A 23,526-nucleotide genomic window follows, 5' to 3' on the forward strand; every position below is an offset into this window, starting at 1 on the left:
GCAGGCAGGAGGAGACAGGCCATGAGACACAGACCATGGCACGGTCACTGTGCCCCGGCCCCACAGCCCACCGACACATGGATCCATCTGCAAGGAGCCCATGGAGGGTTGGCTGGGGCAGGGCAAGGAGAGGCTGAGGGGACCTAGGGGCCAATTGCGTTTTCTCTCCATCAGCTGGGGAAGGAGAAATCAGTTCAGTGGGGAATGATCACAAGTGGATCAGAGTTCGCTGGTGTAGCAGGAACTGCTGGGGAGGGTCACACTGGGAACTATTGCTGAGCTGCCTGAACAGTAACTACCATCGGGTGAATTAAACCCACTTCACGGGCAACAATTTACATTCATGGAGCCCCAGGAGCTGGAGTTGGAACGTCCCAGGCACTAGGCCAGAACCCACCGCGCTATGGTCCCGTCGCGGCTTCTCTGTTCCTAGGCTGGTTTGTTGTGTCTTGAGCCCTCCCCTTGCGCCGTCTCTGTTCGCTGCTCTGAGCTCCAGCTCAGACACCTGCAGCGATTTCTCCAGGCGATGGGTCGGCTTCTCAATGCAACAACTGTCCCTCCGCTGCTTTTTCTAGAGTCCCTTTGCTCTTGGACAATTTGTCTATTTCTGTCGCTGCACCTGAAGGTGCCGGGCGGACGTTGTGTCCGTACTATTTGCTTCACTTTCACTATAGCTCACGTCCTCCTCATTTCTACAGCCCATTTCTCTTTGCTCACAGCTCATTTCTGTCACATTTCATTCGTGCTTCGCTTCCCTTGTGGTTTTCTAACAATTGCTGAGGTAACTTAGCAACTCTTTTTTCTTTGTGTTTCACTGCCTGGTTCTTCCTTTAACTTTCCCCCTCCTGCCTCTGTCTTTCCTCTTTCTGCCTCCCCCTGTTCCTGCCATCTCTGCTCCTTCCCAACAGGACTTACTCCCTGCCAGCTCCGTGCCTGGCCCCATCGATGACACAGCTCAGCCACCGGGTCCCTTTCCACTGGCTCCCGCTCGCTGGGTCCCTGCGTTTCTGGTGCCGGTTGGTAACTCGCTGGCTGCTGGTGTCTCTGTCCCAGGGCTGAGCAGCCTCCCTCCAAACTCTAGCAGTGCTCAGGGGAGGAGGTGGGGAAGACACAGGGCCAGGGTGAGGATTTGGGGAAGACGTTGGAATGGGGGAAGGAGGCGGCAGGGCAGGGGTGGAGTTGGAATGGGGCAGAGTGGGGTCAGCGCTTCTGGCTCTGGGTGCCCCATTGGCACAGACACCCCCTGATCAGTGGTGTGAACGGGAATAATTTGGAGGGGCACTTTGTGTGCCCTGCGCAGCCAGAGGAGCTGACTCTGCTCCCCAGAAGATTCCGGTGCTCTGGCCCCACTGATTCAGGGGGGGCCCTGTGCCTGCTTCCCCCCTTGCACATGCCCCTGCCCCAGAGTGTCCAGCTGGGTGTGGGGCTGGGAACGGGGATACTGAGCCGGGCCCCTCACCTGCTACCACCAGCTCCACGGGGTTGCTTGGATGTGACCAGGTGAACTGATGCCATTTGTGGTGATAATAGCAGCTGTAGCTCCCTGCGTCTCTCCGGCTCACGTTGTGAATGGGAAACTCAGCGAGGACCACAGCCGGCTCCACATCCTGCAGCACGTTCGGGTTTCCATCTTTGTACAGAAGGAACCTCATGTTCTGGTGCCGACCCCGACACTGGATGCTCACGGCTCCCCCCAGGGCAACCCCCCCACTGGGGTGCAGGGAGATGGAGGGTTTGGGGTAGTAGGTCTCTGCAGTGAGAAGGACACAGGCCGTGAGATAGACCCTGGCACAGTCAATGCTCCCCGTACTCCCCGCACAGTCCCAGAGACGGGGCCCCTGGGAGAAAACCCAGCCAGAGGAACCTCTCCGAGATCCCAGAGATTCCTGGGAGCTACAACATAAACTGCCTAAAATCCAGACCACCCCTCTGTACCCATCTATCTACCTAACCCAAACTACATAATGGGGCCCCACAGCTTGCGAGCCAGGACTCCTGGATTCTATCCCTGATTCTGGGAAGGGAGTGGGGTCTAGTGGTTAGATCAGGAGAGGGCTGGGAGTCAGAGGTGCTGGGTGCTGCACAGACACACTGAGAAAAAGCCCCCACCCTAAAGCTAAGCCCTGACTGACTAACCAAACACAAGCTGCAGGAGGGATGATTATCTCCCACTCATACAAGGGGAAATGGAGGCACAGGCAGGTTAAGCAACACCCCAAGGAGTGTCCCATCTGCCCAGAGACCCCCCCACGATGGTCTGGCTGGGAGCGGGGACACCAGACAGGGCCCCTCACCTACTACAATGATCCGCACGATGTCGCTAGTATCCGACCACTTGGGTGGCTCCGATCTGGAGCGAGATCGGCACATATAGACTCCTCCATCTGCCCGTTTGGCGCTGGGGATGATGAATTCACCCCCATCCCCAGCAGCATCCAGCTCCTGGATTTCGATTCCATCTTTATACAGAAATAACCTCCTGGCCCCGCACCGACACTGACAGCAGATGGTGATGGCTCCCCTCTGGGCGATCACCCCGCTGGGGCTGACGGAGATGGAGGGTCTGGGCGCGGGGAGCTCTGCGTTCACACACAAACAGGAGTGAGATGGGGAGACACAAACTGCTCCCCGTGTGTCTGTAACCTGCCCTTAGCACCCAGCCCCAGGGACAGCGCCAGGGGTAACAGACCCCTCACTGCATCCACAGGGAACCTGTGGGCTGGATTCTGATCTCAGCCCCCCGGGGTCAATCCGGAGTCACCCCTGACTGCACTGGGAGCAGGGCTGGGTTCTGATCTCAGCCCACCAGGAGGGTGACCATATTTCCCTATGCTGAATATGGGAGACCTGGTAAAATTACTTGTATTCAAGCGAGTTCAACGACAATCAGTCAGAACTACGCAGCACAGACCTTCAAATTAACATCAAGTTGACTGAGCCCCTGTTGAAAAGAAACACTGCGTAGCTGGATTCTTTTGATTGACCTTCTTTAAGGTTTAATGTTCACATGGCGGGGGGGGGGGTGTGACACACATACTCCTATCCTCCCCCCATGGGAAGAAGTTTTACACACACACACACACACACACACACACACACACACACACACACACACTCACTCATTCCCGTACCCCTCTCTCACAGGGGCGGGAGGTGCAACTGAGCAACAGGACGCTCCCTGCCCAGCGCTCTCCACGCTCCATGCCTGGGGCTGGGCACCCGGGGACGGACCCGCCTCTCCTGGTGTCTGGCGCTGTGTCATCCTGCGGCAATGTGTGTGTGTGTGTGAGAGAGAGAGAGAGAGAGAGGGTCACAACCCCCCCCACCCCGATTTCTGCCAGGGTTCACACCAGAACTGTGGCCAGCAGCAGCCTCTCGGCCTGTGCGGGAGGGAAGGGACCGGAGCTGCTTCCAGTCACCGGGGAGGAGTTGCGGGGAAGGGAGGACCTGGCCCGTGTCTTTGCAGAGCTCATCTCTCCCCCATGGCTGGAAGCAGCTTGTCCCTTCCTGCCCGCACAGTGTGGAAAGGCAGCGAACGCCCCCAGGCTGCTGCTGGCCACCCACATAACCCAGCCACCCCCTGTCCCCCAGATACTGTGCGGGCAGGAAGGGGTTAAGCCCTAAGGCTGCATTGTGCCCCAGGGCCCAGGGAACCTGCCTGCAGGGGCCTCAGTGACCCGGCCAGAGAGGGGGCTCAGCAGGGGAGGGTGCCCATGGGGCGGAGCAGCCCTGCACTCCCTGGGGGCAGGACCCAGGACGAGGGGGTGGAGGGCAAAGAGGGTGCTAAGCCCCGGCCCACGGGGCTGCTGTGAGTATGAATAGGCCTGAGATCACTTCCCCCCACCTCCCCTTCCCACAGATACTCACGTCCAGACACCCCACACTGCCCGGCCAGCCAGCAGCCTGGAAAAGAGACGGCTCATTAGGGACTGGACCCCAGAGTGACTCAATACAACACCCTGGTCTCAGATTCCACCCCATTGTGCGCATGCCCTGGCTGTCTCCAATACTCACCGAGGAGGAGGACAGTGAGAACAGATGCCATGATGGGGGCAGCGAGGGGCCCCTCAGTGCTGCCACCAACACCCCGATGCTCAGCTCCACTGAGCCCCAAATAAGAAACTCAGCTGGTGGCTCCAGCTCAGGAAGTCGACTATGTCTCGTCTCTTCCTGCGTCCATCACACGTTGTCTCTAATCTGTAGGCGAAATCTACTGCGGTCAAAGTAAGCAGAGGGCTTTGCAAAACACAAGAAACCCGGGGGCTGGCAGCCTGGCCAGGTGTCATGCAGCTCCCAGCTTGTCTGTGTCTCTGTGAAGAGGGGGAACAGGTCACACTTAATGTACCCTGCAGCCTTGAGGAAGGTGCATCAGGCTGGGAGCCAGGCGACCACGGGGTCTGGTCTTCAATCTTCCACTGACCACGATTTCCATGAAAATTCTATCCCCTTTTCATGCTGGGTTCAAGCCCGACTGACGATCCATGTCGGTAAAGTTAATACATGATCATGCAATTAAAGGCTGGCGTTGTAATGGAGCTGCATGATGGGGAGAGTTAAGGATGTTCAGTAAACCTTAACTGCGGCATTTCCTGGTGCAGGAGGGTTTGACTCTGCAGCCTTCCCTCTCAGCCTGCCAACCTGCCCACCTGCGACACGAGCTGTGGCACGGAGTGAGGAGCGGGTGCGATGGGGGACGCCTGGGTTTGCTGCCCCTTGCACCGTAGCTGGGCGGTGATGGCGGCTTTACACTGTAACACCTGGTTCTAAGGGGCTTTTCTCAGCGTGTGAATTAAATGAACCAGGTTCAAAAGAAATTCAGAGAAAGAGAAATTCCATCCTGGGCCCCCAACGGGTCACCAGCCGGGAGAGACCCAGGGACCTTCTAAGGCCCCCACAGAGACCCTGCCCCGAACTGGAGGAGACACTGTCAGGGGTTGTGTGGCCAGGCCCCTAGAGAGGGACGTGACACAGGCTTTGTTTATACGCCATTGGCTAGAGGGCAGCAGGAAGCTGGGAGTCAGGGGGCTCCATTCCTGGTTCCGGGGCGGGGGGTCTAGTGGTTAGAGCAGGGGGGCTGAGAGCAGGTTCCAGGTGTGATGGTCGCACCATCCCCCATCCATTCTCACACGGTGCTGGGTAATGCCGGGGCACCGTGACTCAGGGCCCTTTAATCCTCCAACCCACTGCTCACCTGCCACCCCCCAACCGCCCGGGAGCCTCCTCCCTTAGCTGCTCTTGGCCGCACGGAGCAGGAGGGGGATGAGCAGCAGTTTTGCCCACAACTAACACCCCCCCAAAACCCTGCCTGCCCCATATCTCCCAACCTGCTCCCTGGTCTTCGAATCTCCCCAAGCCTGTGCCCCGGACACCATCCCCCCACCACAGCCCCTCCCTCCTCACTCCCCCGTCCCTGCCCTCAGTTAAGATGGCCACCATCTCCCAGTGTCCCCTGTGGGCTTGGTGCCAGGCTGCCCTCAGGGAAATGGTGGCCACTTGGGGTTGGGGGGGCAGGGGAATACGAGGGGTTGGAGAATGTGGGGGGAATGTTGGGGGTGGGGGCTAACGGCGCAGGAGCTGGGTGGCACGGCAGTGACAGGGAAGTAGGGAGAATGGAAGCTACCCCCAGTATTTGGGGGGTACCTGGGTTCCACCCTCATGAGCATTTCAGGGTGAATCTGCCCCATGGCCATGGGGAACTGTGGGGGCATCGCCTGCCCCTCGCTTCCCTTGCCACTCCCGCAGCTGGACAGAGGTGCCCCAGCTCAGCTGGAGTTTTGGCAGGAAAACAAATCCCCTCCCATTCGCTGACCCCGGCTCTGTGAGAGGGGAGCCCCCCCTCCGTCCTTCCCCCTCCAACCTCCATCCATCCTCCCCTCCAAGCTCCGCCCTGCCAACCCCATCCCATCTCCCCTCAAATCCCTGTCCTCTCTGCCACGGTCCTGTCTTTCCTGAAACCTCCCACCCCAAACCGACCTCAGCCCATCTCCTGCTTGTCCCTGTCCCCCTCCAACCCTTGTTCCCCTCTCCCCTCAAACAGCCCATCCTGCCCCCTTGATCTCAGCCTATCTCCCCTGCAAAACCCACCCACCCGCCCCCTTTCTGTCTCCCCTCAAATTCCTCTCCCCACTCCCTCCCTGATCTCAGCCCATCTCCCCTCTAATCCCTCCCCCCACCCTTGGCCTGTCCCCCAAACTCCCGTCCCGGCTGCTCTTTGCAGAGGGTCTCACGTGCTCAGAGGGCTCAGGGGGTTGGAAACTCTCTCCCTCGCCAGCGTTACACAGGTCGGGGGCCGGGGCTCGTTTCAAACCGAGCCCCCAGTTCTACTCGGCTCCTGGGCAAACCCCCAGCAGCAGCCGCTCACAGGCAAAGCTTTCGGGTTAACCCCCCGGACAAGGAATCACACCCGGCCTGTCTATTGAAACGGGGGCTGAGCGACCGCGGCCAACAGCCAGAGTCAGCCCGGCTCCAAGTCTCGCTCCTTCGGGAGTCACCGGAGCAGAGCCGCTTGTGTCCAGACCAGCCGGGCTGTGAGGGGAGGAACCGGTTCATTTCACTCTCCGGACGGACGGGCAGGGCGGCCACTGACCCTGCTCCTAGTGTAAGCGGGGGAAGGGTCCCGCTATTGTGGGGAACTTTCCTGGCTCATACCCGCCCTGGTGGGATTGGCTAGTGAAAGGATCTGAGTCCTCGCTCCCACTTCCTTTACCCAGCAGGGCCGCCCAGACGGGGAGGCAAGAGGGGCAATTTGCCCCGGGCCCCACAGGGGCCCCCACGAGAGTTTTTCGGAACACCTGAAGCGGGTTTGACCCCCAGTCTCATCATGGTCACTTAGGACAGGGGTGAGGGTGTCCCCACTCCGGGGATCTCTCTTTGCACTGGATGCTTCCCTGACCCACCTATCAGTACATAGAGTTCAGAGCACGTACAATTTATTAAACAGCAACTCATAAATTTTTTTGGAAAATATAGGGAAAGTTAAAGGAAACAAGTCACCCTGCCCACTGGCACAGGGACACCACAAACAGCCACCTCTGCAAGGGAAAGGAAGTTCACAGTCTGTTCCTCACATGTCCAAGGCCTCCTGCCCAGGTCCTGGCCGCGCTGCGGTGAGACCACAGTGTGACAATCTGTCCCTCAAGTTAACACCGTGGAGCCCCCGTATTCACCACTACGATAGAGCTACGATAGGTTGGGTACAAAGTTGCCTTGTGAGGCATCATCTTAAAAGTGTTGATCTCTTGAACATTCATGCCCTGTTGGATTGTATGTGCTGTCCTTGTGTGGGAAGTTATGAAGCATTGCTGGGTGTGCTACTGAAATATGTTGTGAGGTTGAGAGATGCCCGCTGTCACCCTTTCAACTGCAATAGAGGACCAGCCAGACAATGTTAATGGCTCATCAACATCCCTAAAGGAAAGAATCCACTATCCCAGCGACTGTGCACAATGGAGATTGCTTGACCAATGGGGACTGCCTGGTCCTCGGGTCACAGCAAAGATCTTTCCAGCAAACTGGAAGAAAATACAAAAGAGGGGAAGGGACATAATCCCTGGGCTTCTCTTCCCACAACTCAACACCTGGAGGAACATCTGGAGGACAAAGACTTGAACTGGGGAAGGGTGGTCCCAGGCTGGGCTGGAGTCCAGTCTGTGCTTGAGGTCGCTGACCCTGTTCCTAGCAAACGGACAGACAGGAGATGGGGGAGAGAGAGGATGGAACCGGAGATGAAATACGGCCTCTGGGGATGGTGGCGGGCGCTGGACGCGGGTTAGTGACCAGTGGGTGTGTTGGCTGCAAGGCGACCCCGACCCCTGCTGCTCGGCCCCTGGGTGGTTACAATCCGGGCAGGGCCAGCCCTGCGTTGGGTCCGTTCTCCTTAGGCCGGGCAGGTGGGGTGGGTGCCACACACCCGACTGCAGCACCCGATGGGAAGCCAGGAGCGTGAACTAGAAGAGGAGGAACGACACAGCGGGGTGGAAAATAACCCAACCAGGGAAGGGAGAAGTATCTCCTGGGTCTTCCCGGCGCTGCCAATCAGCTATCCCCGGGGGCGCGATGGGGGCTGCAGGTCACGGCAATGGGACAACTTCCAGCTCGCAGGGGGGAAAGCAGGGGGGAAAGCAAAGGTCCTTAAAGAAGAGCTAGGCCGGCTGGCTGGCTCCGGCCTCTCAGGGAGAACGTCCCTCAGAGGAGTCGAGGGGCTGCAGCGCTGGGGGCCGGGGCTGAGCTGGGGGAAGATGAAGGCGAGACGAGCTGAGCCGGGACGCAAGGTGGGACGGGGGAGGAGAGTTGAGCCCATCGTGGGGTTTTTAAGGAACTCAACGAGGGGGAAGTGGGCGGCCTAGTCCCGCCCCCTCATTACTTTGCCCCCCATTAGGCCCAAAGTCCCTCCACCAATTTGGGGCTATTAACTCCTGCCTCCAGCTTCTGTTTTCACCCAGCGCGATGTCGACAGTCCTGGGGCTGTAGCCAGGGGGCTTTTCGGGTCAGACCAACCCAGCGTCTGTGGCTGGTTCTCTCGCCCGAGTTACAACGTTCAGCGTCATCCCCAATTTCCCCTGGTTCTCGGGGCCCTGGCACAGCTGGGGAACTTGCCCGTGGGTTTTACACGTGAGCTCGCGGCCGGGGCCGCTTCTCAGGCTCAACAGCCACAACAGTGCGAACGACCCACAGGCGGTTCAGGCTGGGGGAACGATCCCACGTCCTCTCCGGCGTGGCTGCGTCAGAGCGTGACCCGGAGGCCACAGGCTCGGGGGGTGCTGCCCACAAGCCATGGTCCCTAGGATGCCCCGTGTCCCGACGGTCCCTGCTGCCTTTTAGGGCCTGGAGCTCTCCCTACGGTGCCCCATATCCTGACAGCTCCAGCTACCTTGCTGGGCCCGGAGCTCTCCCCATCCCTCTGCAGTGTGACAAAGTGGGGGATTTTCTTGGTTTTTCAAAAGATTTGCATGCTGGGGGGGGTGGTCTCAGTGTCCCTGGGTATTACTGGTTTAATGAGGTGAGGGGAGAGGGAGTTTGTTGTTACAGAGAACCAGCGAGGGACCTTGGGACCCCAGCCAATGGCCTGGAAAATGGATACCCCAGTGACTGGTGACCTGGAGGCCCAGCTCGGAAGTCACAGCTGGTTCTGGCCAGTGGGAGGACAATGGGCTGCGGGGACAGGACCCCGGTTACCTGACCAGCCGGTTCCAGCCAGAGGGAGACAGAGGACAGAAGAGGGGAGAGGAGGCCCAGGCGACCCTGTTTCCCTGGAGAGAAGACAAAGGACAGAGGCTGGGCTTGGGGGCAGGTGATATCGGATGCCCAATTACTCTGTTCCCGCTCCCTGGCTGGGTGTCCCCTCTGCTGGCCTCCAGGCAGAGCCTGGCTCTGACCGTCCCATCGATGCCGACCGCCCCCAGGGTCCAGCTGGATGTGAGGCTGGGAGCGGAGACACTGAGCTGGGCCCCTCACCTGCTACCACCAGCTCCACAGAGCTGCAGGCGCATGAGGAGAGGCAGGAGCTTGTAGCTGCAGCTGTAGCTCCCTGCGAGCTGCCGGCCCACTTCTTCCTGATACCTCACACATTGTCTCTAATCTGCTGCCAAATCTAGTGCGGCCAAAGTAAGCCGAGGTCCCTGCAACATCCAGGATACCCAGGGGCCCTCAGCCTGGGCAGGTGTCATATGGTTAGTTTGCAGCTTCTCCCTGTCTCTGTGGGGAGGGGGGAAGGTCATTTTCAATGTACCCTGCAGCCTTGGGGGAGGTGGAGCCCGGAAACCACGAGTTCTTCAATCTTCGTCTGACCATTGTAAATATTTCCATGCAGATCCTCCCCCGTGTTACATTCTGGTTTCAAACCCAGCTCATGACTCATGTAGCTAAAATTAATATGTGATCATGTGTAATATTCTGCCAGGGGGAGTCAGCAGTAACCAGGGCCGGGTTCAATATCCAGGGGTCCCTCCTAACAATGCAACACAGACCCGGCTCGAGCCTCCATCCAGTCATCTGGGGAAATGAAACAGCCCCCCTGCGTGTCTGTAAGAGACGACCCTGCCCCATGCGCAAGCCCTGAGTCTGTCTAGAGCAGAGACAACTGTGAATAAAAAGGGGGAAGGAACCCGGCATTAATTTGGGGACACAACCCAACCATGATTCGCCACATCTGACCATGAGCAAAACTCCTGCCCCAGAGTGCACTGGGCTGCGTCCTTCACCTCCGTGGCTCCTCTTGCGGGGCGAAGGTCCATCAACCAAATGTCCCTTTAACAAGCCGCCCCCCTTCCCTACGTCCCGCTCACAGCTGCTGTCCTGGTCAGCGGAGATTTCGAGTTTGGAGCTGCATTCGCGGGAGTTCACCTCATTCATCCTGCCACCGCTCGCTGCACTGTGTCATCGCCACCGGCCCTGCACCGTCACCGTCTCCTGCCACCTGCCTCTCCATTGGGACCTCTGCGAGTCGCTCTCATGAGACTCCCCCCAGCTCCCAGGGATTTCAGTTCCTGGACGGGGGAAGGGAGGGCAGAGGCACCTCGGTGCTAGGGCCGGCTGGGCCGGCTCATCCCCAGGAGCCGCTGTCCTGCTGCAGATCCAAGCACTTACACCTGATTCTCACCCATTCCAGCTCTAGTGGTCACTGAACAAAACGCAGGTCGCTCAATGGAGCCGGATCAGCTCTGTCTGCAAACAGGGGAGGGGGGAGGTCAGATGGTGCCTGTAGCTCTTAGGCAGAGCCCACACCACCCGGCGGGGACGCCTGTCTGCACCCTCTGTCACTCACCACTGGGATCCGGCATCCCAGCCCCCTGCTTAGCGAGCCCAGTTCCGGTTAAGGGTCCCCTCAGTCAGGACAAGCTAAGCAGATCCCTGCTGCCCCTCACTCCTGCAATAAGGGGAACGACATTTCCCTGCCCCGGCTGTCAAGACTGAAGTGATCTGCAGCGTTGGCGACTCTCATGATTTTGTGGGGAGTCTCATGAGAAAAAGCAGTTACTCACCTTCCCGTAACTGTTGTGCTTCGAGAGGTGTTGGTCACGGCCATTCCCGTCCAGTGTGCGCGTACACACGTGTACGGGCGCTGGAAGATTTTTCCCGAAGCAGCGTCCGTCAGGTCAGCTGGGTCCCCCCTCGAGTCGCACCTTCATGGTGCTCAATATAGAGCCCTGCCGACCCGCCACCCCCTCAGCTCCTTCTCGACGGCTGCTCCGGCACCAGGGCAGGAGGGTGGGTTTTGGCTTTGATGAAAAGCCCAGGGAGTCCAAAAGGGCTGTTGCGCTGGGGCTGCCATTGGGTGGGCCAGGGTGCTGGTCCTAAGTTGGCGTGGGCTGTCTGCCCCCACTCCTCTGGGACTGATAGGAGCCGGACTCCGATTCCCAGGTGTCTGAAAATGACCACGGGTGAGTGGCACTTCTTGGCACGGAACTTTCACGCCGAGGGCTCGGGGATCGGTGTAGCTGCTGGCTGTGCTCCGGTGCCAGGGAGTGGCACGCCGGGGTCGGAGATCGGCGGCCTATAGTAGTGGGCTTTCCCCTTGAAGGAGCCCGGGGAATGACCAGTGCTGGTGATCTGTCCCGTCTGGGAGGGGAAAATGGTGCCATGAGATGAAGCAGTTCTTGGGCCACTGCAAACACCTCCGGTGTCAAAGGGATGTGCAGCTCCTGGTGCGGCATCAGCATGCGAGGAGGGTCCAGACCCAACCACACTCCATGTGGGCAGAAGTTGGCACGAGCATCACCAGTGGAGCAGCACAAGTGTGGCCCAACTCGGGTCTCACAGCAGCAGGGAGAGAACAACCCCGCTCCGGCCTCTTCCTCTTTTGCTGCACCGGTGATTGTGAACCGGGTCTGTGTGCGGCATGGGAGCTGAGACGGTGCTGTGAGTCCTTCTCCTTACCCGGCACCGGTGCTCGTGCTGAGGGTGCTGGAGTGCGCCGCACCAAGGAGGAGGTACTCGGCCAGGGTCGGGCTGGGGGCAGAGTGCTGCCTCCATCAACGGGACCTTCAGACGCTGCTTTCTGGCTTTAAAGACCTGGGACGAAAGGTCTCACAAATGGCATAAGGATCCTTCTGATGGGGGAGCAGGCAGCTCTGGGGGGTTGTACAATAGAAATACAGGGTGGGGCAGTGTCATAGTCTACCCTCACTTGAAACTGGGGGGTTTCAAGTTGAGGACCAGCATATATTCCCCCCACCCTAAAATCCTAGGGTAGGTCTCCTTGTCGCTGCCACCACCTCGGTCAATTTACGTGGGCCGGGACACCCCTGTTTTCCCCCTGCCTCTTTCCAAAGACGTTCCCTGGGGAAACACAGATCAACTCACAGAGGGAGGAACCTCCCCCCTCCCCTCTCTGCCCGGAGATAAGCTGTCTCACCACCGAGAGAGAGTGTCTTAGCCCCTTCCCCTATATCCACAGTAGAAGGGATTTAATCAAATCTTTATAGAAAGAATTTATTAAAAGAAAAACAAGAAAATACAGAATCTCTATGAGTCCAAGCTGCACACTCATAGGGTATAACCTTGCTAAGTTCTGGAGAGAATCCTCTCTCCTTCTCAGTACAAACAATACAGGCAGAATTAAGAATAATCAATAACAAACACACAGAATTGCAAACATAGGATTATTAGATGAGGACACAAAGTACCTTTCTAATACTCACTATCTTGACTAGAAGAAATTAGCTCAGAAAGGTGGAAACTTGTAGAGACTTGATTAAATCGTCTGGACTCTTGTAATTCCAAACGGCTAAGAACAATACACACACAAACAGAGGGAAAAAGTTCCCTCCTAGGAATTTCAAATTCTCTTCCCTGATTGGTCCTCAGGTCAGGTGCCCACCAGGTACTATGTTTTAACCCTTTACTAACTATTCATGACAGGCAGGTCTAGGGAAAAGGGGGGCAGAAAAGGGGCTGGGGGACCCCGCTGCAGAGAGAGGAGGGGGACAGACACCGGGGGGCAGTAAGTGCCATTATTCCAGCACCAGAGCCAGATGCAGCGTCCCACACACAGGGGGCCGGGGGCTCTGTCTCGGGGCGCTGTGGGGGCTGGGATTCTGCGGGATGGGGGGGCCTGGCTCAGGGCTGGACGATGAGCCCTGGTGGTCCTGGGGGATTTAACGACCCAGCCGCCTGTTGGAAAATTGCTAGGGCCCAACGCACCCTGCCCAGTGCAGCCAGGGATGGACGGGGGACGATGCGGGTGTCCGAGGGGGAGGCTGTAACTGGGGGTGGTTAGTTTAGACTCAATGGGGACCCCCAGGCAGGAGCTGGCTGCGAAGGGGCAGGCGGGTGGGGTGACCGCGGCTGTGAAATGCTGGGTGCCCGGCCCCAAGGAAAGGGAGCGGGTGGTGCTGGCAATCCAGATGGGAAGGGTTTAGTTATGAAGTGCTCGGCCCCCCGGTGCTCTGGGCTCCCCACAGACACAGGCAGCGCCCTCCTGATGCCAGCCCTGCTACAGCCCCCTCCCCTCTGACAGCCCTGGGCACAGACTGGCCTGGCTGGGCCAGCGAGGGGGACCCCAGCGCCCTCCAGGGGCTGTTCTGTGGGGAGCCTGACATGCCCAGCACAGGGGCGGCTCCTCCAGCTGGCACCACAAGGGGCTGGTGCACGTGGGGCCAGAGGTAGGATTCTGGGGCGCAGCTGTCAGGTCGGGAGGCATCTGGAGGTGGATTCCCCAAGACAGGGGTGTTTGGGGACAGGCAGAGTTTGTGCTGGTGTCTCAGTCCCCCGAGGGGAAGCGTTTCGTCCCCTGGAGAGATTCTCTTCTCTGCACGGCCGGATCTAGGCTCCTGGGGGAGCAGAGAGACGGTGGGTTAGAGGGACCCGTGTCGCCGTAGGCCCAGCCCCTGTGGGGAACAAGAGGCATGGGGGGGGGTCACCTCACCTAGGGCACCTCCCTCGGGCGGCTGTAACAGGCCTCGGCCAGGATCAGCCCCAGGACAAGCAGGATCACAGCGCTCAGCACCAGGCGGGTTATGTTGGTGTTGGTGAAATCCATGTGCCCCAGGGGGGCTGCTGCTGGGGGAAGGGGAGAGTCACTTGGGGCTCAGACGGGGAGATCAGCAGCTGGCGCTGCCCCAGGAGCGGAGCCCCCAACCCCCCAACTGGCACGTCCGGCCCAGCCCCACTCTGGGGCCTCCCCAGGACTGGCCCATTTAGGGAAGGCCACGTCCTGCTGCCCTGGGGGGCTGAGCCTCGGCTTTCCCACCTAAGTGAGCGCCCGGGTCTGTGATCTGCCCCCTGAGTCACCAGGCATCCCAGGGCCTGGCCAGGGGATTGTGACAGCCAGAGCTGCAGGGTCCCAGCCCCCACAGGACAGGGAACCACCCCAGCTCCCAGTCCCCTCTGCCCACCCCCACAGGTGCCTCTGCCCCGGCCTGTCTGCTGTGCAGTGAGCCCAGCCCTGGGGTATCCCGGCTCCTGCCAAACACAGCCAGGCAGTGCGCGGGGGGAGGCTGGGACGTTACCTCCCCCCCCCAGGCCTCTGCAATGCCAAGGAAGCAGCCAGAGGCAGCAGAACATCTATGGGGGGCTGAGAGTCAGGGGTCCCCTGAGAACCCAGTGGGGGGAGGGCAAGCAAGAGCAGAGGGAATTCTGGGTAATGGTCACCCTTGTTGCCATTGGAGATCATGGGGCCCAGGGAGGGGGCTTATTGCCCCAGCCCCCCTGTGCAACCAGCAGGCCCCAGCCCCCCAGCCCCTGTCCCTCCCCTGGGATCCCCCACAGCTCCTTGGCAGTGACCTGCAGGGCAGGCGGCTTTGGGGGAGCTGGGGGACTGGCAGTGGGGGAGGGGCAGTGGGGCTGTTTCTCCTTCCCCCCGCATTTCAATGAGCCCCTCCCTGTGGTATCTGGGTCCCATCCACCAGATTCACTACCACTGTCATCCTCCCAGCGCCAGCCCCAGCCCCTGGGCACCATGAGCCTGTCCTGGGAATTTCTCAGCAGCTTCAGCTCACTTCTGTGTAGGAATTACATGGGTGGGGGGATGGCAGTGGGAGGGGCCTTCTGGCTGGTAACGGCGCTTTGAGATCATTGGGAGAGCCACGCCCTGGTGAAGTGATCAGCAGCGGAAGACATAACGGTATTGTCATTGCAACAGCCATCATTATGTTCCAGAGTCAACAATGTGTCACTCTAAATCAGTGAGTTCAAGTGTTAACACCATGTTTCTGTGGACTGAGAAGTTCCAGGGTTAATGCCCCACTGGGCAGCACCCCAGCGAAAGGGGAGCCCTGCTTCTGAGCCGTCCTGCTGGGCTGTCTGCAGACTCAGGCAGACAGACAGGATACATGCAGCTGTTATATCCGGCCCCGGCACCGTTCTTCCAGCAGTATACACACCGAGCTGTGTCCCACACGGGTGGCTTTGTGGTGCTGGCAGGCAGCACAGCACCCTGGTTTGTGGGGGCCCTGGGGTGGGGCTGTGCATTGGGGGGAAGCTCTCCCGGGCCCTGCCCTCACCAAGCCAATCTGGCATCTGTCCAATGACACCCCCCCTGCATATGAAATGAGGCAGGGGAGTTTCAGATGGGGCATTTGCTGTGGGTATCTGCCCCCATCCTACCCAGCCAGCCCTTCGTGGCTCCCCCCACGGGTGGCTCCTGGGGCAGCACAAACCTGTTTCTGGGGTGGTTGATGGCGATTTCCTTCCCCCAGCTCCGGTACCTGGCCCTGCGCTGCCTGGGTGGGTGGGAACCAGCACCGTTCCCAGCTGAGTCGGGTCAGTTCCCCCTGTGGGAATAGAACCAGCGTCTGTCAGGGGTGGGGCGCGGGGGTGAGAAAGCTGGAGCCCTGGTGTCTGTGGTGAGTTATACAGGGAACCTCTCCTCCCCCTGCAACCAGCAATGGTGGTTCTTCCCCGGGCTGAGCCGGCGTCCCTGGGGAGAGGATGGGACCCAGGGATTCAGGCCGGCTTAGTGTCTCCGGGATCCCAGAACAGGGAGGATCGGCCCAGTGAGACCCTGAGCGCAGATACAGCCCCTGCCTGGCTCCACGGAAACTGGAACCAAAATCATTACTGACTCGTATTAATTACCAGGAGCCCCTGTCCTGGCCCAGCTCCCCCATGTGCTCGGAGCTGTACAGACACACGACATAGAGATGCGGGGGGTGGGAGGTGTCCAGCTGCTGGGCCCAGCTGGGTCGGTTCCCTCTGTGGGATGAAAACGAGCGTCTGCTGGGATGGGGGAGGGAACCGAGCACCCAGCCATCGGCCCTGAAACTCCAGTGGCTGCTGCTCCCCCCTGGCTGGGGAACCCCCCAGTGACTCCGTCCCCGCTCCCCATCTGGGCGTCCCCTCTGCTGGGCCCAGGGCTCAGGGCAGAGCCTGGCTCTGAGCCTCCCATCAGCACGGAGCCTCCATGAGGGTCCAGCTTGGGATAGGGCTGGGAAGTGGGGACGCCGAGCTGGGCCCCTCACTTGCTACCACTAGCTGCACAGTGTCGCTGGGCTCCATCCAGATGGGCGGATCCCACTTAGTGCTCTATCGGCAGCTGTAGCTCCCTGCATCTCCCCGGCTCACGCTGTGGATGGAAAACTCAGCCATGTCCCCCAAGGGGTCCATCAAGGGCCGTGTGTCGGATGGTCACAGCTCCCCCTGGGGCGACGACGCCCCTACTGGGGCGCAGGGAGATGTTGGGTTTGGGGTAGCTGGGCTCTGCAGTCGGGAGGAGACAGGCCGTGAGACACAGACCCTGGCACGGTCACTGTGCCCCGGCCCCACAGCCCACCCACACATGGATCCATCTGTAGGGAGCTCGCAAAGGGGTGGCTGGGGCAGGGCAAGGAGAGGCCGAGGGGACCTAGAGGCCAATTGCGTTTTATCTCCATCGGCTGGGGAAGGAGAAATCAGTTCAGTGGGGAATGATCACAAGTGAATCAGAGTTCGCTGGTGTAGCAGGAACTGCTGGGTAGGGTCACACTGGGAACTATTGCTGAGCTGCCTGACCAGTAACTGCCATCGGCTGAATTAAACCCACTTCACGGGCAACAATTTACATTCATGGAGCCCCAGGAGTTGGAGTTGGAACGTCCCAGGCACTAGGCCAGAACCCACCGCGCTACGGTCCCGTCGCGGCTTCTCTGTTCCTAGGCTGGTTTGTTGTGTCTTGAGCCCTCCCCTTGCGCCGTCTCTGTTTGCTGCTCTGAGCTCCAGCTCAGATACCTGCAGCGATTTCTCCAGGCGATGGGTCGGCTTCTCAATGCCACAACTGTCCCTCTGCTGCTTTTTCTACAGTCCCTTTGCTCCCTGGCAAATTCTCTCTTCCTGTCACTGTGCCTGAAGGTGCCGGGCGGACGTTGTGTCCGTACTATTTGCTTCACTTTCTCTACAGCTCACGTCCTTCTCATTTCTTCAGCCCGTTTCTCTTTGCTCACAGCTCATTTCTGTCACGTTTCATTCGTGCTTCGCTTCCCTTGTGGTTTTCTAACAATGACTTAGGTACTTAGAGACTCTTTTTCCTTCCTGTTTCATTGCCTGGTTCTTCCTGTAACTTTCCCCCTCCTGCCTCTGTTTTTCCTCTCTCTGCCTCCCCCAGTTCCTACCATCTCTGCCCCTTCTCAACGGGACTTTCCCCCTGCCAGCTCTGGGCCTGGCCCCTTCGATGACACAGCTCGGCCACCGGGTCCCTTTCCACTGGCTCCCGCTCGCTGGGTCCCTGCGTTTCTGGTGCCGGTTGGTACCTCGCTGGCTGCTGGTGTCTCTCTCCCCGCGCTGGGCAGCCTCCCTCCAAACTCTAGCAGTGCTCAGGGGAGGAGGTGGGGAAGACACAGGGCCAGGGTGAGGATTTGGGGAAGACGTTGGAATGGGGGAAGGAGGCGGCAGGGCAGGGGTGGAGTCGGGATGCGGCCAGGGGCAGAGTGGGGTCAGCGCTTCTGGCTCTGAGTGCCCCATTGGCACAGACACCCCCGATCATTGGTGTGAACAGGAATAATTTGGAGGGGCACTTTGTGTGCCCTGCGCAGCCAGAGGAGCTGGCTCTGCTCCCCAGAAGAGTCCTGTGCTCTGGCCCCACTGATTCAGGCAGCCTGCACATGCCCCTGCCCCAGAGTGTCCAGCTGGGTGTGGGGCTGGGAACAGGGATACTGAGCCGGGCCCCTCACCTGCTACCACCAGCTCCACGGAATCGCTTGGATGTGACCAGCTGAACTGGTTCCATTTGTTGTGATAATAGCAGCTGTAGCTCCCTGCGTCTCTCCGGCTCACGTTGCGAATGGGAAACTCAGCCAGGTCCCCAGCCGGCTCCACGTCCTGCAGCGCGTTCGGGTTTCCATCTTTGTACAGAAGGAACCTCACGTTCTGGTGCCGACCCCAACACCGGACGGTCACGGCTCCCCCCAGGGCGACCCCCCCGCTGGGGCGCAGGGAGATGGAGGGTTTGGGGTAGTAGGTCTCTGCAGTGAGAAGGACACAGGCCGTGAGACAAACCCTGGCACAGTCACTGCTCCCCGTCCTCCCCGCACGGTCCCAGAGATGGGCCCCTGGGAGAAAACCCAGCCAGAGGAACCTCTCTGATATCCCAGAGATTCCTGGGAGCTACATCAGAAACTGCCTAAAATCCAGACTACCCCTCTGTACCCATCTATCTACCTAACCCAAACTACATAATAGGGCCCCACAACTTGCGAGCCAGGATTCCTGGATTCTATCCCTGATTCTGGGAAGGGGGTGGGGTCTAGTGGTTAGATCAGGAGAGGGCTGGGAGTCAGAGGTGCTGGGTGCTGCACAGACACAGTGAGAAAAAGCCCCCACCCTAAAGCTAAGCCCTGACTGACTAACCAAACACAAGCTGCAGGAGGGATGATTATCTCCCACTCATATAAGGGGAAATGGAGGCACAGGCAGGTTAAGGAACACCTCAAGGAGTGTCCCATCTGCCCAGAGACCCCCCACGATGGTCTGGCTGGGAGCGGGGACACCAGGTAGGGCCCCTCACCTACTACAATGATCCGCACGATGTCGCTGGGATCCGACCAGTTGGGCGGCTCCGATCTGGAGCGAGATCGGCACCTGTAGATCCCTCCATCTTCCCGTCTGGCGCTGGGGATGGTGAATTCACCCCCGTCCCCAGCAGCATCCATCTTCCGGATTTCGATTACACCTTTATACAGAAATAACCTCCTGGCCCCGCACCGACACTGACAGCGGATGGTGATGGCTCCCCCCAGGGCGATCACCCCGCTGGGGCTGACGGAGATGGAGGGTCTGGGCGCAGGGAGCTCTGTGTTCACACACAAACAGGAGTGAGATGGTCAGACACAAACCCCTCCCCGTGTGTCTGTAACCTGCCCTGAGCACCCAGCCCCAGGGACAGCGCTGGGGTAACAGACCCCTCACTGCATCTACAGGGAACCTGTGGGCCGGGTTCTGATCTCAGCCCCCCGGGGTCAATCCGGAGTCACCCCTGACTGCACTGGGGGCAGGGCTGGGTTCTGATCTCAGCCCACCATGAGGGTGACCATATTTCCCTATGCTGAATATGGGACATCTGGTAAAATTACTCGTATTCAAGCAAGTTCAATGACAATCAGTCAGAACTACGAAGCACAAACCTTCAAGTTGACTGAGCCCCGGTTAAACAGAAATGCTGTGTAGCTGGATTCTTTTTATTGACCTTCTTTAAGGTTTAAGGTTCACATGGGGAGAGGTTATACACACACACACATTCCTGTACCCCTCTCTCACAGGGGTGGGAGGTGCAACTGACCAACAGGATGCTCCCTGCCCAGCGCTCTCCACCCTCCATGCCTGGCTGGGCACCCGGGGACAGACCCGCCTCTCCTGGTGTCTAGCGCTGTGTCATCCTGAGGCAACGTGTGTGTGTGTGTGTGAGAGAGAGAGAGAGAGAGACACAAGGTCACATGCCACCCCACCCCCACCCCCCCGATTTCTGCCAGGGTTCACACCAGAACCGTGGCCAGCAGCAGCCTCTCGGCCTGTGTGGGAGGGAAGGGACGGGAGCTGCTTCCCGCCACCGGGGAGGAGCAGGAGGGTGACGGGGGAAGGGATGACCTGGCCCGTGTCTTTGCAGAGCTCATCTCTCCCCCTCTCCCTCATGGCTGGAGGCAGCTTGTCCCTTCCTGCCCGCACAGTGTGGAAAGGCAGCGAACGCCCCCAGGCTGCTGCTGGCCACCCACATAACCCAGCCGCCTCCTGTCCCCCAGCTACAGCACGGGCAGGAAGGGGTTAAGCCCTAAGGCTGCATTGTGCCCCAGGGCCCAGGGAACCTGCCTGCAGGGGCCTCAGGGACCCCGGCCAGAGAGGGGGCTCAGCAGGGGAGGGTGACAGGGGACGGAGCAGCCCCTCGCTCCCTGGGGGCAGGACCCAGGACGAGGGGGTGGGGGGCAAAGAGGGTGCTAAGCCCCTGCCCATGGGGCTGCTGTGAGTATGAATAGGCCTGAGATCACTTCCCCCCACCTCCCCGCCCTGAACACTAAAGTTTACCCTGCCCCACAGATACTCACGTCCAGACACCCCACACTGCCCGGCCAGCCAGCAGCCTGGAAAGGAGACGGCTCATTAGGGACCAGATCCCAGAGTGACTCAATACAACACCCTGGTCTCAGATCCCCCCGCCCCATGGGCATACACCCTGGTCTCTGATCCTACTCCTCACCCGCCCACCCCATTGTGCGCACGCCCTGGCTGTCTCCAATACTCACCGAGGAGGAGGACAGTGAGAGCAGATGCCATGATGGGAGCAGTGAGGGGCCCCTCAGCGCGGCCAGCACCACCCCGATGCCCAGCTCCACCGAGCCCCATATAAGAAACTCAACTGGTGGCTCCAGCTACAGGAAGTCAACAATATCTCGTCTCTTCCTGCGTCCATCACATGTTGTCTCTAATCTGCAGGCGAAATATACTGCGGTCAAAGTAAGCAGAGGGCTTTGCAAAACCCAAGAAACCCAGGGGCTGTCAGCCTCAGCAGGTGTCATGCTGCTCCCAGCTTGTCTGTGTCTCCGTGAAGAGGGGGAACAGATCACTTCAACATACCCTGCAGCCTTGAGAAAGGTGAATCAGGCTGAGAGCCAGGCGACCACGGGATCTGGTCTTCAATCTTCCACTGACCACGATTTCCATGAAAATTCCATCCCCTTTTCATTCTGGGTTCAAGCCCGGCTGATGATCCATGTCGGTAAAGTTAATACGTGATCATGCAATTAAAGGCTGGCGTTGCAATGGAGCTGCATGATGGGGAGAGTTAAGGTCGTTCAGGAAACCATAACTGTGGCATTTCCTGGTGCTGGAGGATTTGACTCTGCAGCCTTCCCTCTAACTCTGCAAACCTGCCCACCTGCGACACGAGCCATGGCACCGAGTGAGGAGCGAGTGCAATGGGGGACGCCTGGGTTTGCTGCCCCTTGCGCCATAGCTGAGCGGTGATGATGGGTTTACACTGTAACACCTGGTTCTAAAGGGCTTTTCTCAGTGTGTGAATTAAATAAACCAGGTTCAAAAGAAAATCAGAGTAAGAGAAATTCCATTCCGGGCCCCCAACTGGTCACCAGCCGGGAGAGACCCAGGGACCTTCTAATGGCCCCGCAGAGACCCTGCCCCCGAGCTGGGGGAGACACTGTCAGGGGTTATGTGGCCAGGCCCCTAGAGAGGGACGTGACACAGGATTTGTTTATACGCCATTGACTAGAGGGCAGCAGGAAGCTGGGGGTCAGGTGGCTCCATTCCCGGCTCAGGGAGGGGAGTGGTGTCCAGTGTTTAGAGCAGGGGGCTGGGAGCCAGGACCCGGGTGTGATGGTGGCGCCATTGCCCTTCAGTTCTCACCGAGCGCTTGGTAACGCCGGGGGCACCGTGACTCAGGGGCAGTGTTAAAGGTGCTGCAGGAGCCTGGCCAGATGGTTCCAATGGGCCTTTAATCCCCCAACCCCCTGCTCTCCTGCCACCCCACAACCACCCGGGATCCTCCCCCCACAGCTGCTCTCAGCCCCAGGGAGCAGGAGGGAGATGCGCAGCAGATTTGCCCACAACTAACACCTCACAAACTCTGCCTGCCCCCCATCTCCCAACCTGCCCCCTGGTCTAGCCCCCTTAAAATACCCCCCAGCCTGGCCCCTTCACACACCCCACATATCCCCGTCCCACTCCTGTCTCCTGCCCTGTTTCCCCTCAAATTCCCATCCCCCGCCCTCAGTTAAGATGGCCGCCATCTCTCATTGTCCCCAGTCGGCTTGGCGCCAGGCTGCCAGGTGCCAGGAGCTGGGGGGGGGCAGGGCAGTGCCAGGGAAGGGGGAACAATGGAAGCTGCCCCCCAGTATTTGAGGGGCACCTGGGTTCCCCCTCGTGAGCGTTTCCGGGTGAATGTGCCCCATTGTCATGGGGAACTGGGGGGCGGCACCTGCCCCTTGCTTTCCTCGCCCCTCCCCCAGTTGGCCAGAGGTGCCCCAGCTCAGCTGGAGTTTTGGCTGGAAAACAAATTCCCCCCCCATCCGCTGACCCCGACTTTGTGAGAGAGGAGCCCCTCCCCCGTCCTCACCCCATCCCCTCTCCAACGTCCGTCCATCCCCCGCTCCCGGCCCTTGGTCCATCTCCCCTCAAATCCCCATCCTCTCTGCCCCGGTCCTGTCTCCTCTCAAACAGCCCCACCCTGCACCGACCTCGGCCCATCTCCCCCTTGTCCCTGTCCCCCCTCCAACCCTCGTTCCCCTCTTTCGTGTTGTGACGTTATTGATATAAATGGGGACCATATAGAACATGGGTTGCAACCAAGGTCCTGTAGTGGCACCAAATCCTAAGTAAAGGGGGTCATATAAGGTGTCTAAGACCAGGTTCTGGGTTGCTGGTTATGATTATGCTGTCTGTATGTCTGTGTATCATTTTGTAGTTGAAGTTATAAGTATTGGCTCTGTAATGTCTATATTTTGTATTATGCTCTGCCTCTGGGAAGTGTCCCAGACAAGCCGATGTCAGCCCTGCATAGCTGGCTTGATGGCCCATTAAAGGGCCATCAGCTACACAATTGACCCATGGAGAGAAGGCAGACACGCCTTGTGACTCAGCAAAGTATGCAGGGACTGGCCCATGTGACTCCAGACTCCATATTTTTGCTGTAAGTTTCCACCGTGAGGACAAAGGGATTCTTACACCTGGAAAAGTCTATATAAGGCTAATGCCTCATCTCCATCTTGTCTTCAATCCTGCTTCTGACCTCTGGAGGAACTTTGCTACAAACTGAAGCTCTACACCAGGGACTGAGGACCCATCCCAGCGGGGGATGTTCCAGAGACTTAATCTGAACCTGCAGTTTGCTCCAGCACTGCTGCAAGCCTGAACTAAGAACTTTGCCATTACTGTATGTAATTGATTCCATTTAACCAATTCTACCTCTCATCTCTACCTTTTTCCCTTTGTAAATAAACCTTTAGATTTTAGATTCTAAAGGATTGGCAACAGCGTGATTTGTGGGTAAGATCTGATGTGTAGATTGACCTGGGTCTGGGGCTTGGTCCTTTGGGATTGAGAGAACCTTTTTCTTTTATTGGGGTGTTGGTTTTCATAACCATTCATCCCCAGGACGAGTGCACTGGTGGTGATGCT

This window comes from Mauremys mutica, chromosome 15, assembly GCF_020497125.1.
Source record: "Mauremys mutica isolate MM-2020 ecotype Southern chromosome 15, ASM2049712v1, whole genome shotgun sequence".
NCBI lineage: Eukaryota > Metazoa > Chordata > Testudines > Geoemydidae > Mauremys > Mauremys mutica.